Raw genomic sequence first — 18,507 nt, forward strand, 5'->3', positions numbered from 1 at the left:
TCATTCGGCTCTTTCCCTGGTTACTCTCACCCCCTCAGAGCTTCCCCTATCGCTGCTAGGACAGTGGCGTGACTCTGACCCCGCTGAGAAAAACGCTGCGGTTTTAACCCGGAGCTCACCAGAGGCCTGCGAGCGCAGTTCCCGCCTCTGTCGTCCCGAGACTCCTGCAGGGGGACCGGGTTACAACCGAGATCTGCGGGTGCAGCTGCCCCTCCGGCAACCTCCTCTTCCTCGGTGCCTTCCTCCTCCGTCTGCGCCGCGGTCAGTGTGTACACGTGGCTGACCACGTCCCTACACACCGCTGACCATGTCCCTACACACCGCTGACCGTGTCCCTACACACCGCTGACCATGTCCCTACACACCGCTGACCGTGTCCCTACACACCGCTGACCGTGTCCCTACACACCGCTGACCGTGTCCCTACACACCGCTGACCGTGTCCCTACACACCGCTGACCACGTCCCTACACACCGCTGACCACGTCCCTACACACCGCTGACCACGTCCCTACACACCGCTGACCGTGTCCCTACACACCGCTGACCGTGTCCCTACACACCGCTGACCGTGTCCCTACACACCGCTGACCGTGTCCCTACACACCGCTGACCGTGTCCCTACACACCACTGACCACGTCCCTACACACCGCTGACCACGTCCCTACACACCGCTGACCGTGTCCCTACACACCGCTGACCGTGTCCCTACACACCGCTGACCACGTCCCTACACACCGCTGACCACGTCCCTACACACCGCTGACCGTGTCCCTACACACCGCTGACCGTGTCCCTACACACCGCTGACCGTGTCCCTACACACCGCATTGCCATCCTTTCTTCTTCGCGATACATCCTTTGGGTGACGTTATACCTGGTCGCTTGTGGTTCCAGCCCACACCACACAGCCGGAGCTCCCCAAGCCGGTCCCACCAACACATCAGGTTCACAGGGCTGGGAGCTGAACTCCTCGTGCCCCCACCCGCCAGCCTCTCTTCCAGGGTGCGCCCCCACCCCGCCCAGCCGCCGGACACTCCCCGACCCAGGACGGGACAAAGCCCTCCCAGCACCATGCCTGGTGCTCCTGGCCTCCTGACCGGGCGGCAGGATTCCACCTCCTTCTTGCTGGGCTAGGAAGTTTCCCTCAAGTATGGATTCAGAGCATTCTGTGTGTATTGCGCCCCGTCGTAGGAGGCCAAGCAGTGACAAGGGCTACCTTATTGTCCCCTCCAAGGTAACACGAGATAGCTGGCGAACGACTGTGCAAGTCCCCCAGTGACCGAGGGGCTGCGTGAATCGCTATGCATGTGGCGTTTGAATAACACGCATCTCGCCAGTCTAGGCTGTCATAGAACCTGGTTTCCTGGTGATCAATTGTTTCAGCCCTTTATGGGGGTGAATTTCGTTTCCACTCGGCTACCCTGAGGGTGGTAGATAAAACTGCAATTTAGATTCAATCAATAAACATTTATTGAGCGCTAATTCTTTGCCTGCACCCGCATCGTGGGCGACACAAAAGGAGACAACGTGGGAGGAGCTTGCCATGGAAACGTCTCCTGTCTGCTCTGTGGTGTTTATCTTGACCTGGAAAATAAACAACAGGAACATTGTTTGTGACAACAGAGGCATGAAAGTTAGAAAATAAAAAGAGCATCCTGGGCTTCCCACGCAGGACAAGCTCCCACACAGGACAAGCTTCTGAGTGGGTGAGGTTAAGTCTGATTTGAAGGGACCACAAAGCCATCCCTTCTCGTCCCAAACTTGTATTGACCAAAATTCCACCATTAGCTATTCATTCCTTTGATTAAATTTGCCCTGACAGTTTTGCTGTTTTTGTAATAAAAATACGTCTAGAAAGAGAACACTACATCCTTAATCCCTTAACACAGAACTGACACATGACATGCATGGCAACCCAGACCCCTGGGGAGTAAGCAGCCTGAAGCACTGTGATGAGAAGGCCAACGAGGCCCAGTCTGGCCTCTGGGGCAAAGAAGGTTGATTAGTGAAGTCTGCCTCAAGTGTAGAAGAGAGGAGTGTTGCCACCCCTGCCTTAGAGCAGAGTTCCTGGGATGTTCCCCTGCTTTTACAAGAAGTGCTGGTGAACACTGAAAATCTGATGGTGGAGCCCCTGAAGGAAGGACGGAAGAAGAAAGGGCTGTGATTGCCAGTTCATCATGTCGCTTCCTGGTCTGCCCACTGTCCAGGCTCTCAGTAGCCTGCAGCACAAGCCCAGGGCCCTGTCACAGCCTTCCGAGCCTTTTCAGGTGTCAACCTCCTGGCCCTCCAGCCGTGTCTTTGACCATACTCCCGGGGCGTTTCTGTCCCAGCCCCACTGAATTGTTTTTCCAGCTTCATTAAGGTATGATGACCAAAAAAAAAAAAAAAAAAAGAAAAAAGAAAAAAAAGCCTGTATTTATTTTGTACAACATGATTTTTTAAAGTGTACAATGTAGTGATTAATACATATATACACTGAGAGGTGATGACCACAATCAGATTAACTCCACCACCTCACATGGCACATGGTTACAGCGTGTGTGGTGAGACAACTGAAGATCTACTGTCTTAGCAACTTTCAAGTATACAATACAGTACTGTTAACTGTAGTCACCATGCTGTGCATGAGATCCCAAAAATTTATTCTTAGAACTGAAAGTTTGTTCCCTTTGACCAACTTCTCCCCATTCCCCCTTCCCCAGCCTGTGGTAACCACCATTCTACTCTCTGGTTCTCCGAGTTCAGCTTTTTCAGATTCCACATATCAGTGAGATCATATGTATTTGTCTTGCTCTGTCTGGCTTATTTCACTTAGTATAATGTCCTCCGGGTTCATTCATGTTATTACAAATGGCAGCATTTCCTTCTTTATTAAGTCTGAATAGTAGTCCAATGTGTGTTACATTTTCTTCATCCGTTTAGCCATCAATGGACACTTAGATCGTTTCCATGTCTTGGCTATTGTGAAAGATGCTGCAATGAACATAGGGGAACAGGTATCTCTTCAAGAGATTGGTTTAATTTCCTTTTGCATATATACTCAGAAGTGGGATTGCTGGATCGTGCTATTTTTAATTTTTTGAGAAACTTCCATACTGTTTTTCATAATGACTACACCAAATTACATTCTCATTAACAAGCATGAGGTTCCCTTTTGTCCACATCCTTGCCAATACTTGTTATCTCTTGTCTTTTTGATAATGGCCATCCTCACAGGTGTGAAATGATATCTCACTGCAGTTTTCTTTTGCATTGTCCTGATGATTAGTGGTGTGAAGCACCCTTTTCATAAACCTGTTGGCCATGTGGATGTCTTCTTTGTATGGAAAAATATCTATTCAGGTCCTTTGCCCATTTTTTAATTGGGTTATTGCATTTTGCCCCACTGAACTCTTTGCAAAGCCTTGATATGCCTTTATCTATGCTCTTCGTAACCACCTAGAACATCCATGCCCACTGTCTCTCTAGGGGAAGTCTTCCATAACTCCATCAGGACCCAACTCAAACAGCACTTCCTCTGAGGAGCCCTCCCTGACTGCTCTGCCATAGCCGCACTCCCTCCTCTCTTTACCTCCCGCAGGCCCAGTCTCTGCATGGCAGTCTTCACCCTCCACTACCCTTGTCCTTTGACATGTCTCACATTCTCATAAGACTGAGAGTCCCATGAGGACTGGGCTAGTGTTTGACCTGTCAGCCCAAACCCAGCACTGGGCCGGACACAGCTGGTGTGCAACAACCATTGGCTGAATGTGTGAATGAATGAACACATGAATGAATGAATGAATGTGTGAATGAATGAACTTTGCAGATGTCAGACTGGTGCTGAGACTCAGATCTCCATCCACGTGCCCGTGCTTCTCCGTGTGTTCCTACAGAAGTACACTGCTGTGGTAAATCAACCCCAAATCTCCCTGGCTTAACAAAGGTTCATTTCCCTCCCCCAAAGCCGTGTGAGTTGCACAGCACTCCTGAGCTGCTGTCTTTGTATTAACCGTGTCTTTTATTCTCTGTGTTCTGATGCTCCAACATCCGGGGCCCTGCTGACTCTGCAGGGACTGGCTCTCCCAGGGTCAGCTGAGTGAACCTCTTACCCAGGAGCACACCTTTCAGATGCAAACCCACCAGCCCAGAGCTCACACTCTGTGGGCTGCCATACTCTGGCCACTGTCCACCTGCCCTCGTTACCCAGGGCCAGGTACCAGACCACATGGGACAGACCGGGTGTGGCCCTGCCCACACTCACACCCCAGTCACCCCTTTCACTCCACTGGGTCCACTGGAATTTTCCAAATAGCCAGTCCTAAGTCCATCACTTTGTCTCTCCCGCTCCTGCCACGCAAACCACAGTAAAGGCTCTTGTCCCCGTTCCCCTCCCTCTGCCTCCTGACGACCCTGGTGCTTCCTTGCATGGCCCTGTGTGACATGGCGTGTGCCTTCCTCTTGGGAACTGTGAGTAAAAACTGTCTTTTCAATGGCCATCACCCCCTGATCTGCTGGCCTTATCGTACCTCAAATTTTCTATTAAAACACTATATTTTAAACCAGTCTTCTGTTCAGTGACTAAATCATCCAGGCTGATTTCTGATGTGGCTCCACCACCTAAATGACACTTGGCCCCACAGATCTGTGTCTGGAAAGAGACAGGAGGAACATCTTGCTGCCACTTCTCAACTACTCCTGCTGGAAGTAGCCTGTGCCACCTCTGTTCACCACCCATTGGCCAGAACCAGTCACATGGCACCACTTAGGCACAGGAGTGTGGCTGGGAAATCTGGGGGGGAAGGTTTACTATCTTCATGTCTGGTTTTGATCTACCCATCTGAATTAAGAATGAATCACCATCCTAAGATCAGTATGTGTTTAGTTTTAATAACTGTGACATGATATGCTTTCAGAGTACCCTTTGCCATAGATATGACCTCGTTTGTCACCAGAAAATATGGAAGCTGAATGTTAACAAAGCAGAGACTCCAAGCAGACAAAGCACAAGGACTGATTGGGCCATAAACGTGCTCCGGCATTAGGGCCATGAGGGAGATTAATGGGCCGGGCCCTGTGAGCTCACCTGCTCTCCCCTCGGGGGGCCAGAAGCACATGGAGGACATTTGGGGAAGACTAGTTTAAGCTGGGACGTGGCCAGACAGCAGCTCTGTCACTCATACTGCCCTCTCCTTGGGTGTAGTGTCTCTGGGTCTGTAAGATACTTTCCCCTAGACGTTTGCATTAAGCAACTTGACCATCATCAGGGTCTGGATTATTCATGACCAGGGAAGGGTCAGCCGAGGAGAGAAACATCCAGAATATTTGAAAGTACAGACCCAAATAAGCTGATAATCCTAGCTTCTTTGTCCCCAAATATTACTGTGGCTGCTCCGATTATAAAGTTAACGATGGTTTCACCCCTTCCTTCACCCACCTGCTGAGAGTGCCAGTAGTGTTGATATTAAGCAGAAGGTAGGTGCATTGTACAGGAGAAGAAAACCAAACACATGGAGATGAGACTGAGAAGAGAGAGCCTTTCCTGGAGGCAGGAGAGGAAACAGACATGTGGCTGAGACCTGGGCAGTGGGCGTAAGCACCTCATGTCATTTGCCCCTCACACCCACCCTAAAAGGAGGTCCTATTTTTCACAAATAAGGATGTTCAGAGAGGGCGGGAACTCTTTCAGTGGCTGGTTGGACCCAATGCCCAGTCTCCTGCTGCTGCCCCACAGGCCCAGTCTGCAGCCCCGTGACCTCGAGATGCAGGTGTCTCACTGCCAACCCAGACCCATTGCCCATCTTAGAAACAGTCATTACCCTGCAACAATGGCGCCTGACGTCTCAGAGACGCTGGGAAAGCTTCACATTCTTTCTGCGGAAAATGTACCTCCCCACCTGCAGGCAGAGGCACGTGGTTCTGCCACAACCTCAGAGCATCTGTGTGTGTCCCCAGCGGTGGGGCACCAGTGAAGCACTTCCTCCCTGGCCTGGCACTTTGCAAACAATTTGAAGGTGATATGTGGACATGTGTGTGATTAGAGCATAGACAAGGGTGAGAGGAAGCAGTGTGACAGCAGGACAGGTGCCCTGGACAAGGAATCAGAGTCACATCTCTGTTTAATGTGCTTGCTTCCCTCCCGCCAGGCTCCCCTCACCCACCCACCCACCCCACGGCAGACCCCAGCCTCCCCTCTGCCATGTCACCATCTGTGGGGGGAGGTCCCACGTGTCCTTCCTCGGGAGAGCACGGCCCCATCTTTCGTCTTTCTGCAGACCCTCTCTAGTGCCCTTCCCATTCCACGATTCGGTCGTCACAGTCCCCACTTCAGGAAACTGGTGAGGAAGATAAGGTGCCAACCAGGAGGGGACGGGACCCTGGAGGCCTTACCTGGGTGTTGGAGGAAGGGCTTCTGCCTTCCACCCAAAGGAGAGAGCTGGTCCTCGGAGACAGCAGGAGCACTGCTTGGTGGTTCCTCGGCCTCCCCAGGCCTCAGTCTCCCCACCTGTAAAATGAGGCAATGGCAGTTCTAACCTCATAGGGTCCTCACCCTAGAAAGCACGGAGAACAGTGCCTGGCTTGGGTGTCTCAACACAACACACATGGGTGCTATTATTCACTCCTGCCTCTGTGCCCGCAGGTACTGAGTGGGAGGATTCTGTGGCTGCAGAGGGAACCCCCATTAAATAACACCCCCTTGTTCCCCTGGGCTCTAGACAAGCTGAGTGAGACCACTGAGCCATCAAAGCATCCCCTTTATTCTCTGTGCACCTGTCAGGTACACCCCTCCACCTCGTAGGGGCGTGCAGAGGCCAGGAGCCCAGGAGGGGGTGGTCAGGCACAGCACTCACTGCAAAGGCATTTCCTGAAACCCAGAGGAGCCTAAACCCAGAGAGAACTGTCTCTCGGGGACCCCCAGGCCTCCACATGGGCAAATGTCAGTGACATGTCCACCCCCATCTTGCCAGCCCAGGCCTGTGTGGCTCCTAGAAGCACCATGGTTTCAGGTGTGTCTGCACCTTTGTGACCACCATCTGGGAGCCAGGTTTGTCCTCTAGTGAACCCCAGTGGCAGAACCTTCTAAGTGGACCCCAGTGGAAATACAATCTCAGCTGCACCTGGGTGTCACACGGGGCAGTTTATTTTCTTGTGTGTCCCCTCCACGTGTGGCTGCATGACTCAGACACTGACAATTCTCCCTGCTCAAGGTTCCAGCCGGTGACAGGAGCCATGCCACCTGCCACCTCCGAAATGACTGCTCAGCAGCTGCCTCTGGTTGGATATGTCTTTTACCTGTAAAGCCTGCGAGCCAATAATGATGACCTCATTCACCCTAGCTCCCTCCCATTTTGTTTTTCAGTAAGAGAAATCATTGGTATTATTATTGAAGTCAAGATTTAGGGAGAAAATCCGTACTTCCTGCTGCCTTCTGGCCTAACATAAATACAATCCACGCAAAGAAAAGCAACAGACGAGGAAAACTATTGTTAACAGCTGTCACAGAAAAAGGATTCCTTTCAGTAACATATAAAGAGCTCCTACAAAAGAAAAAGACGACCCGATGGCAAATGGGCATGGAACACTGTCTCGAGCAGTGTAGGTTGCCATTCCTGCTTCTGCCGTCCTAGGGGATGCCAGGTCCGCTCAGGTCTCCACCTCCACGTGGATGTGTGCTTGGGACAGGCCCAGTGCTCTGGAGACACTGTGGCCAGTTGCAACGGTCCACAGGTAGGATGGGTGAAAGGCAGGTGATGTCATATGTCCAATCTGCTGGCTGGGGTGGGGAGCGGAGGACAGGGGCTTCCAGGAAAGGTTTTCCTCAACCTTAGTGAGAGCTGCCCAGAGGGAAGGCCCCTTTCCTGCTTCCGGGCTTTGTGGTGAGGATATGAGTCCTGAAGCCGTGGCAGACGTCTTGGTCCTGGAGGGGAGCTGCCTAAAGATGAGGCTTTCTCCCGGGTGGCAGAGCATAAAAATGGAAAGAACCAGTGTCTTCCTGACGTCCCTGGGCTGCTGAGCTCACCAACCGTGGCACAACTTTTAGTCTACACTTTTTTTTAACTTAAAAAGTTTGTTTTTAATTGTCATAAAATGCATGTAACATAAAATTTACCACACGAACCATTTTTAAGTCTCCCGTTCAGGAGCATTGAGTACACTTAAGTTGTTGTGCAGCTGTCACCACTGTCCGTCTCCAGAACTTTCTCATCTTCCCAAACTGAAACTCTGTCCCCATTAAGCACTCACTCCCACCCCTCCCCCAGCCCCTGGCCCCCACCATCTACTTTCTGTCTCTATGAGTTTGACAACTCTAGGGACCTCGTATGAGTGGGACCATATAGCATTTGTCCTTTTGCAACTTATTTCACTTAACACAATGTCTTCTAGGTCCATCCCTGTCGTTGTACCTGTCAGAATTCTCTTCCTTTTCAAGGCTGAATAATACTTCTTGAATATTATTCAAGGATGGATGGACCTGTCTGGACGGACCACATCTTGTTCATCCATGATCTATTGATGGGCACTTGGGTTGTTTCCACCTTTTGGTGACTGTGAATAACACTACTACGAACGTGAGTGTACAGGTATCTCTGACTCTTGCTTTCAATTCTTCTGGGTATATACCCAGAAGTGGAGTTGCTGGATCATATGGTCATTCTATATTGATTTTTTTTTTGAGGAACATACTGTTTTCCACAGCAACTGCACCATTTTCCGTCCCCCCCACCTGGAGTTCTTTTAACATAAGATAAATTGTTCATTGTCAAAACCAGTTGAGTCATGGTTTTTGTTTTTCTCTTCCTTGCTCCCCAAAACATCCTAATTACTACCTAAAAGTCCTATGAATAAGCACTTTTATAGACAAGACACAATTGGCCATAACATGTGAAAATATACTCAGCCTAAGTAGTTAAATAGGGAAATGAAACTGCACTAACGATGATATGATCTGTGCCTACTAGATTAGGAAGGAGTAAAAAGATTGATAAGAGGTAATGCCGATGAGACAGTGGTGTAGTAGGAAGTCACGTACACGAGTGGACAAAGTGTTCATCAGAACAGCACTTGGGGAGGGCAATGTGACAGAATTTCTAAAAATTGAAACACACATACCCTTTAACCTAATGATGCTAATTCTACCTGTTTTGTAGAAACATGTGCGCAAATACACAGAAGAGTAAATGAAAAGATGTGGACTTGGAGAAAGGGAATAGCAAACAAGAGAAACAGCCCAAACTGCTTCCAGAAAGGACTTGGTTAATAAGTTGCAACATAGTCACACTACGGAAATCTACGCAGCTGTAAAAAGAAGGAGTTTTGCAGCCACGCGTGCAAACATGGGAAAACCTCCAAGACAATAAAGAAAAGTTCAGTGAAAACAAGTCATAGAATAATGCAAATAGTATCACTGTACTCACGTGGCACCTTGCATCTGAGCATACACACGCGTGTGTGTCCATATGCAAATCCATAGAAAAAAGACTGTAAAGGAACAGACTAAAGTATTGACAATGGTTCCTCTGTAGAGAGATGGGAATAAAGGGAACTTTAACTTCTTATTGTGTTCTATTTGAAAAAAACGTTTTACAGTGTATTACTGTACTGTGTGATTTCTTTCAAACTGCAAGCCACTCATGACATTCCAAGTCAATATATGAAAGGGATGCATTACAACTAAAGGGTTTCATTGTATGGGGTGGTTCTGCCCACCCCTCATCCTCCGAGGCATGACCCTATTTCACAGGCGCGTGCATTTCCCGGCCAGTAAGGAAACTGCAGCAGCTCTGAGGCCACCAAAGGAGGCCAGTGCTTCTAATTTCTTAGCCTGGGACCCACAGAAGCCTGAAATCAGAGAAAACTATCTCTGGCAGATGCCCAGGCCTCTGCCTGTGCAAACGTCAGTCACACGGCCACCCCCATGCCCATTTCTTCCTACCTGGTGTCACCCACGGAGCTCTGGCCTCAGACTGGAGCCAGCTGCCCCGAGAGACCCAAAAGTCACAGTGGCCTCAGCGACATCTCTGAACCACGTTTGCTGTGTGGCTGGAAACCCGCCTTCTTGCTGTTTTGTTTGTTTTCAGAGGCCTGTGGCAGCTCTGGGGGGCATCTCACCCTTTGGGAGGGTGCTGACTTCAGAGGCACAGTGGGCTTCGTTCACCTCCGTCAGGGGTCACTAACCCAGAGCTCCGCAGGCACAAGTCCAGGAGCTTGGTACCAAGTAATCTCATGTCTTTTACTTCATGCGTTTCTACACTGTTCACAGCGACTCCTGCTGTGAGACCCTGCGTTCAGCAGCTGTAGACCTGGGCAATGTCCCCTAAGCTTCTGAGCGCCGCTTTCCTCATCTGTAAAATGAGGTGGTAACAGCAGGCTCACAGAGTTAACGTGGGGATTAGGTAAGCTGCTCACAGTGTAAGAGCTGTGATCCAGCAGCCTGGGGCATGGGAGGGGCACAGAACATGGGTACACTTTTCTAATACCCAGAAAAGAACCACATGGACCAGCTGTGTTCCTGGATGCGCCTGTTGTTGGAAAGGCGAGCATGAGAACTAGAGGCTAAAACAAGGGAGGGGAGGGGAGAGGAGAGCAGGGGGAAGGGGAGGGGGCCAAGGTCCAAGACTCAGGGGGAGACCCAGGAGCCCTGCTCCTCTGTTGTCACCCCCTCCCCAAACACACACACAGAAAGTCGTTTTCCACCTCATGTTAGCATCCTCTTACCAGCATTCTGGTTTTCTCTGGTCCCATATCCAGTGCACATCAAGTTCAGAGAGGAGGCCCTGAGGTGACCTGTGGTGTCAACATAAACGTGGAGCAAGCCCCACACGCAGCAGCGAAGCAGGAGGTGGGACGTGGACCAAGAAGCCCAGACTCCAGGTCTCAGTGGGGACACAGCCTCTCCTGGGGGAGAGAAGGGAAGAACCAGGGCGAGTCCCTCCCTAGAAGATTTGGAAGAGCATCCTTCAGAGGGCCGAGGAGCCAACCCTGAGGTAGACAGAGTAATGTCTCTTCTTCACATTTAACCATTTTTTCCCAATTTCCTTTTGTGGAGATGAGGCTATACTGAAGAATGCTCAGCGCTATAAAATAAAACCAGAGTCACATGACTGGGCTTCCGTGGAGCCCGCTGTAGGAAATGCAGAACGCAACAGCTACTTATACCGCGAGGGAGCAGTTCAGCACGAAACTTCCAAGCAGCATTTAGAATTAATTTAGCGCCTTGTCTGCTCCAAGGACATATGCTATGTGTCTAGAATTATGACACCTCCAACACCATATGTGCGTGTTCGATGTGGCCAGGAAGGATCTCGGAGCCTCCTGGCACACAGGTACAGGCGCACTCCATGCGTCAGCAATGATCACACCTCCCCATGTGTGTGAACGCCGCCCCTGCATCTAGAATCCTAGTCTTTGGAAATAAGTGGGCATATGGCATGTGTCTCACGTTTGGCACCGGGCACAGAAAATAAACGCCGCTGTGCAATCTGGAGTCAGGCAGAGTGTGGCCTGCGCTGTCTTTGCTGTCGGGACTACACACGAAGTGGCAAGTTCCCAGCTCGGAGCAGGCAGGTGGGCATCTCCAGGGCTTGTATCTGGACCTAGTGGAGCCTGCGGTGGGGCTGCTGGAGTCAGACACGGGAATAGGCACCCCCTTTCCATAACTGACAGCTCTCAGCAGTTCTCACCTCTGAAGCACTAAAAAGGTAACCAGTTACATCTGGTGACACAGAGCTACAAAACCTGAATTTAGCCGGAGACTCAGCCACTGCCCCATGGTGGAAGCATGGACACAGAATTATCACAACAGATGTGGGGTCACAGCCAGAGGCCAAACACTGTTCGTGAAGGAATCAGGGAAAGCAGCGATTGTCACCAAAGAAATATGCACTCATTGTCCCCAGGGTGCTCAGACTTACTAAGAAGCCCCAAGCCCCTTCCCCACATGCCCTGTGAGGGCCACATCCAAACTCCTATCTTCATGGAGCTGACATTCCAATTGGGGTGATGGGGGATGTTAGTCCGCTCGGGCTGCCATAACAAGATACCCCTGAAGATACCACCGATGGGGCAGTTTCAATAACAGACACTTATTCTCTCACAGTTCTGGAGGCTCAGAGTCCAAGATCAAGGTGCGGTCAGGGTTGGTTCCTGGTAAGACACTTCTTCCTGGCTTCTAGATGGCCACCTTCTCGCTGTGGCTCCCCATGGCCTTTCCTCGGTGCACCTGCAGAGAGAGAGAGAGAGATTCCTCTTCTTAGAAGGCCACCAGCCATATTGGATGGTTTTACCTTAGTTACCTCCTCAGAGGTTCTATCTCCAAATACAGTCACATCAGGGGTTAGGGCTTCAGCATATGAATTTTAGGGGAGACACAACTTAGTCCAAAAGAGGGGAAGAGAGACACAAAATAATGTCTATTGCATCAAACATTAGAAGGAAACTGCCAAAGAAAAACGAACAGGGAAAGGGGATGGGGAGTGCAGGGTAGGTTTGCAAATTTCATGAAAGTGGTTGGAAGGGCCTGGCTGAAAGGTGACATTTAAATGGAACAAGCCCCTCAACCTTGCAGAGACCAGGGACCAGGGACCGTAAGCGTAGAGGCAAATCGAGGAGCAGCAGGGAGGTCAGTTGGCTGGACTCCAACTGACCTGGTGGGTGTGATGGGTGAATCAAGTTCAGAGAGGGCAGAGGAGGTCGGACCAACAATGTGGGAACAGGTCACATGGACCCTGTAGAATATGGCACGGATTTGGCTTTTATTATTGGCAATGAAGAGCCTTTGGGAGAGTTCAGAGCAGAGCAGTGACATGATCTGACCTCCACTCTGGCTGCTGGGTAGAGAATGTTCTGTATTAGGGTAAAGGTTAAAGCAACGCTTCTTTTTCAAATCCAGTGGGTTCTTGCTTTAGTCTCTGATTTTCCAATTTCATTTAGGGCCCCGTAGAGAAAGCACAAAGTCATGGTCAGGAGGCCTGGGTGGAAGCCCTCACTCTGTGTTCATGGACAAGCCACTTCAACTGCCCTGCCTCAGGTTCCCCTCTGTCAAGTGGGGCCAGTCACGGCCGCCCTCCCCACTTCACTGGTAGCAAGTATAAGATTACAGAAATGCAAAGCTTGGAACGTAAAGATGCTCTACAGCACTCGGGGTGCCAGGGGTGAGGTCAACACTTCTCACCCTATATCCCCTTATTCATGCTGGGGTGGGGTGTGGTGTCATAGCATCCAAAGTAACTCAACACAGGCCATGTCTGGAACGTGTGTTCAGCTGCAAGGGGCATTGTCAGGTTAAACAGGGAGTGTGTCACAGGGATTGTCTCACGAGATGGATGACTTATGTGACAGTTTCACCACACAGTGTCCCCTAAAGCCCTCTAAACTCCTCACTCCCTGCAACTAGAAACTTGCGAGAAATTGTTTTTGGGTGTGTTTTTTTTTTCATTTAACAATCACCAAATTCATCTTCACTCTGTGCAAACTGGAAATCAGCTCATGAACCCAGAATAATATTACCACCTAGAGAGCATAAGAACTCAAAGAAAAGTTAGGTTTTTAAAAATTAGGGACTACTTGCAGAGAGTAGAGATTTCATCAGTACAAAGGGGTGGACAGGGAAAGGCAAGGCAGTCTCACTGTCCCGATGCCCGTTCCTCCTCCCCAGAAGCAGAGACTGTTACCAAGGCTTCTGCGTCCTCCAGAAGAGACAGCCATACCAGTCACTATGCCTTCATACACTTTTTATACACACTACACACACACACACACACACACAATTCCTGTAACTTCAAAGTAGTTAGTGAATGGTACTCTTCGGCACCTTTTGTTTTTTTGTTTTTTACTTAACAATATGTCTTGGCTACTCTTCCATTCCATACTGGCCCAAAAAGCACTTCCTCATTCCTTTTCATCTTTCACGTTCTTTCTCATAGAGTGAAACCATCATTTATTCAAGCTGACTCATTGATTTGGGTTGTTTTCTATTTGGGGCTAATTTTTACAATGTTGGAAAGAATATGCTGTACAAAGGCTTCTGGGTACCTATGTGAATACATCTGTAGGATGAATTCCCAGTCCAGGAATAGCTGGGTCAGAAGGTAAGGGCATTTGGCATGTGGATAAGTCGCACCAAATGGCCTTCCCCAGAGCTTATACTGCACCGCGGCTGCTAATGTATAAGAGCCATAATCCGCCAAACAAACTGTTTTAGTTTCCTAGGGCGCCATAACAAAGAGCTTACAGTAACAGAAATTTGTTCTCACAGTTCTGCAGGCCACAAGTCCAGAATCAAGGTGCGGACAGGGCTGACTCCTTCTGGAGTCTGAGGGAGAATCTGTTCCAGGTCTCTTTTCCAGCTTCTGGGGGTTGCTGACAATCCCTGGTGTTCCTTTGCTTATAGACACATCACTCGGGTCTCTGTCTCGGTCTTCACCCAGAGTTCACCCTGTGTGTCGTGTGGCCAAACTTCCTTTGCTGTGCAAGGACACCAGTCATTAGATTAGGGCCCACTCTAATCCAGCATGACATGATGGCAACCTGATTCCATCTGCAGAGACCGTTTTAAGTAAGGTCACATTTACAGGTGCCAGGGGTTAGGACTTCCACTCACCTTTTGTGGGGGATACAATTCAACCCATAAGGTATTATCAAATGTTTCCATCACTGCACCGAGAGACCCCAGGCAGTTTGTTCAGCAGAGTCAAACCAAATCCGTGGTAGACAGCCCAGCAAGTCACCTGCTCCCATCAAACCGCACCGGCTGCCTCACCAGCCACTGCTGACACCTGAAGCCGTCTGCCCTTATCAGACACCTTCCAACGCTCGTTCATTGACAGGCATGGGGGTTAGGGAGGCGGGAGTGGTGGGGGTACCAGGACTGGCGTCACAGGATGTTCTCACGTTTCCAGAGCTGGGTACCCCTTGGGGACACTTTGCCAATACTGATGCCTGGTCCAGTGGAGTCATATTTACCCGGAACTTACATTCTGACGTTCTGCAAAGTACCGAGCACGTATAGTCACAGTTGTGCTTGAAACGGCCCTGCAGACAGTCGAAAGCCAGTACCGCACTTGTCTCGGGTTTGCGTTTCGGTCGCGGGGCCCCGGAGGCCGAGGCCCAGCACACGCTCTCGCCCTCACCCCGCGCGTGTTTCCGTCCCCTGACCCCGGAAGGACGCGCCAGTCCAGCGAAACCTCGTGGGATCTGAAGCCTCGCGAGAGGACGTGCGGCCTCGTCCTCGCTCTCGCCTCCGCAGGCCCCTCCCGCGAGCAAAGCCGGAAAGGCAGGTGCCCGGGGCCAGGCTCAGCCGAGGGGACAGCCCGGCCCTGGTCTGTCAGCAGGATGAGTGGCCGGAGGCCGTCGGGGGCCCCGGGGCACAGGAGCCACATCCACCCGCTGGGCAGTTGTCAGGCCAGCCGCCCTGAGAGCCTGTCACCGGCCGGTGGGACCTTCACACCCGGGGACAGGACGCTCGCAGCGCCCCTCGCTAGTCCCCAAGGACACGCTGGGACTTGCGGTGTAAGAGCGGGAAGCGCGCCCTCGCGGGCCCGGCGGACGCGCGGAGGTCGGGCCTCGCGGGTCGCTGCGCCCATCGCCCGACCTCGTGGCAGGAGCCCGGGTGCGTCGCCCGCTGCCGGTGCTATTTAAAGACCCGCCTGGGGTCGGAGGCGCGGGCGGCTGCCCGGCGCGCGACGCTTTAAGTGGAGCAGCAGAAGTGCGCGCGATTCCTGATTTAGCGACCGACTTCTCCCGCTCGATTCCCGGCCCGGGAGCAGCCCAGGCCCGAGGCCGCCACGGGGGATCCTCCAAACGCTGCTCCGGAAGCCGGGCTCGTCCCTGAATGCACTGCCCGCTCCCCGGGCCGCGGGAATGTCCCCGAGCAGAGCTGACGGGCCGCCCGCGGGTGCGCACGGCTCACGGTCGGTCAGGCCCGAGCACGAGACGCCTCGGGGCTCACAGTCAGCGCCTCCTAAATGCACCAAGGCGAGGAGTTTGCTTTGCAGATGTTTCCCACTAGGAAACTTGTTTATTGATTTCTTCAGGGGTTTTTTAAAAGATTGCTGTTATTGATTACAATTTTGTCTCCTTTAATATTTTAAGAGAAAAAAAGATCCAACATTGGAATTATTTTAAATTAGTGTTATTTGATGGTTTGCTTCTGTCAGTGGGAGCCTGTGCGGAACAGAGCCACGTGCGGAGTCGGGGATTTCTTGGGTTGCATTTGGAGGGACAAGTCACGATTCTGGTACAGATGTGTTGTGCCCAGCGTGGGTCTGGGCAAAGACAGGGACCTCCTGGCTTTCTAGATTGTGAAGTCTAGGGTTAGCGGTCCGTCTGATCTGAGCCACTCTGGTTGTTGGAATACAACTGCAAAGTTAGACAGACATTGCAGAGATGGTACTAGAAAACAAACAAGACAGAAAACCAAACAAACTGCTTTTTGGGAAATGCACGTTGAAGGCAGGTTGTTTTAGGTGGAGAGCCTTAGAGTAGTAATGTGTGAGTTCACTAAATTAAGGAAGCTTTAAAAACCTCTTCTGGAAAAGTCGGAAGGTTTAAATTTGAAATTAATTTCCCCCACCTCCTCATTTCCACAGACACTAAGATTTGTTGTTGTTATTTTAGAAATCAGAGTCCATTTCAGACACTGAGAGAAGTTCACCATTAGATTAGTCCAAAATGGCTGCTCAGATTTTAAAATAATTTAATATTTGTCTCCTGGCTGTCCATTCCGTCGACCAGTTACAAACTTATGGAATTGTAAATAATGAGTGAATAAAGGAATGAGGTCCTCTCCTTGCAGAGGACCTGGCACTGGAAGCTTCACAACAAACATCTGTGGGTTGCCTGAACCACTGGCCAGTGTGGTGCCAGCAGAAGACCAGACAGGAGGAGGAAATCACTGAGTCCTGCTCTCGATGAATTTACAATCCAGTGACTGCAGAAAGAAAGAGCCAGTGAGGAAATAGAGGAGCAGGGAGACGGAGCCGACCAGGCAAATCCGCACTCCGGTAAGGAGCCCCAACTCCTAGCTTATGCCTGCCTCTCTCCCATTTGCCCAGCTTCTTCCCCCTCACATCATCCATGCCCCATGGCTTTGCAGTTCTTCCCATTACAGGGGAGGAGAATGTTGCCCCCCACTCTGACTGTGGGTTCAGCTGGGGGACTTACTTTGCCCTGTAGAATGAGGAGGGCATGATGGTGTGCCAGTTCCCAGCCTGGGCTTCAAGAGTGCTTGCACGTTGGCATTTGTTCTTTCTTCCGTCTGCCATCATCATAAGCAGGACACACATGGTGAGGCCACTGTCTCAGTAGGAAGATGAGAGATGTGTGGAACAGAGCCACTCTGGCCAACCAAGCTCAGTCTAGGTCAGCCAACCCACAGTTGACCCTCAGATCCATGGGCATAACTAATTGCCGTTTTAAGCCATAGAGTTTTGGGGTGGTTTTGTTATGCAGCAGTTTTATATCAATAGCTAACATACACACTCCCTTCGCAGGACTTGCTCAGTCCTCCCCATTCCTCATGTCTTGGCTCACCTGCACCTTCCATGACAGCCGCACCGGTTGCTTCTCTGCTTGTGTGCTAATATCGACTCCTAACCCTTTAGCGGCACCACTGATTTTTCAGTCCACCTGTTTCATTTGTATTGATATTTCCATCTCCTTTGAATCTCTCTCGGGTCTGCAGCACCTCTTGGACATGGAACTGGCTTGTCCTGCCCTCGTCCCCTCCTCCGTGCTGTTGGCATTCAGACCTCCCCTTCCTTCCTCCTCTCTACATCTCTCCTTGCCTTGTAGCACTGGGCAGGTACTTCCCTTCCCCCTGGAATCTCTGCTGCCTTCTTTGCAGGAAGGAATTTAGAAATGCTCTGTGAAGGCATTATTCATACATGAGACATTGTCACTGTTGACAGGGTAGGTAGGTCCCACAGCGGGCCTCGGTGACCTCTGGTGCCAAGATCTCCTGGCAGAGGGAGCAGGCTTTTGTGGAATAGACACAACCTAGTCTGGCAGCATGCAGTCTCTGCCAACAGCAGATTCTGTCGACTGCAACTATTATTTGACAGCATTTGTTAACATATTAATGACAGGAAGAGGTTTTTTGGCAGAAATATCTCATCCCTTAGTCCTCCTCTCTGAGAAAAAGGCATGGGGGGCCGTGTGCAGAGGTAAAGCAGACACAGAAGAACCGATAACCCCTGGAGGGGATCCCCAGTTTCACCAGTGCTGTTTTAGAGTGTGGACTCTCAAAAGCAGACACCCTCATTGTCTGTCTGTTGAACCCCAGAGTTCCACGTTTGTTTGTAAGGAATAGACGTGCCCAGGCTAACTCGGGTAAAAGGTACGTCTCCACCAGGATTGTCACAGCAGAGTGGTGCCCTCACGTGACCATGACAAGCCCTCAGGAGGGGCTTGAGAAAGCCTGTTTGCAAAGGGCTGGGAAGTCTGCTGGGAGCCACAGGGAAAATGAAATCTCTCAGGTCTAGCAACCGTGGAGCTGCCCCCACGGCCACACCCCATGGGACACAGAG

The 18,507-nt window shown here is 50.9% G+C and overlaps 1 long non-coding RNA gene across 3 annotated transcripts; it reads right to left on the reverse strand.

The window, feature by feature from the left end:
- Nucleotides 1-1,456: 1,456 nt before the first annotated feature.
- LOC141567325 (uncharacterized) lies at nt 1,457-15,111 on the reverse strand. Of its 3 annotated transcripts, none has more exons than XR_012489930.2 (5): nt 14,956-15,111; nt 10,700-12,203; nt 9,918-10,326; nt 6,374-6,488; nt 1,457-1,588 (listed from the first exon to the last, which is right to left on the reverse strand). It is a non-coding gene; the product is annotated as an uncharacterized LOC141567325 (long non-coding RNA). The 3 variants fall into 3 exon arrangements; XR_016021407.1 differs by lacking the exon at nt 9,918-10,326 and adding an exon at nt 14,236-14,446; XR_012489931.2 differs by lacking the exon at nt 9,918-10,326.
- Nucleotides 15,112-18,507: the final 3,396 nt, after the last annotated feature.

The sequence above is a fragment of the Rhinolophus sinicus genome, chromosome 5 (genome assembly GCF_057876585.1).
Source record: "Rhinolophus sinicus isolate RSI-liver-muscle chromosome 5, RSI-T2T, whole genome shotgun sequence".
In the NCBI taxonomy this organism is placed as follows: domain Eukaryota; kingdom Metazoa; phylum Chordata; class Mammalia; order Chiroptera; family Rhinolophidae; genus Rhinolophus; species Rhinolophus sinicus.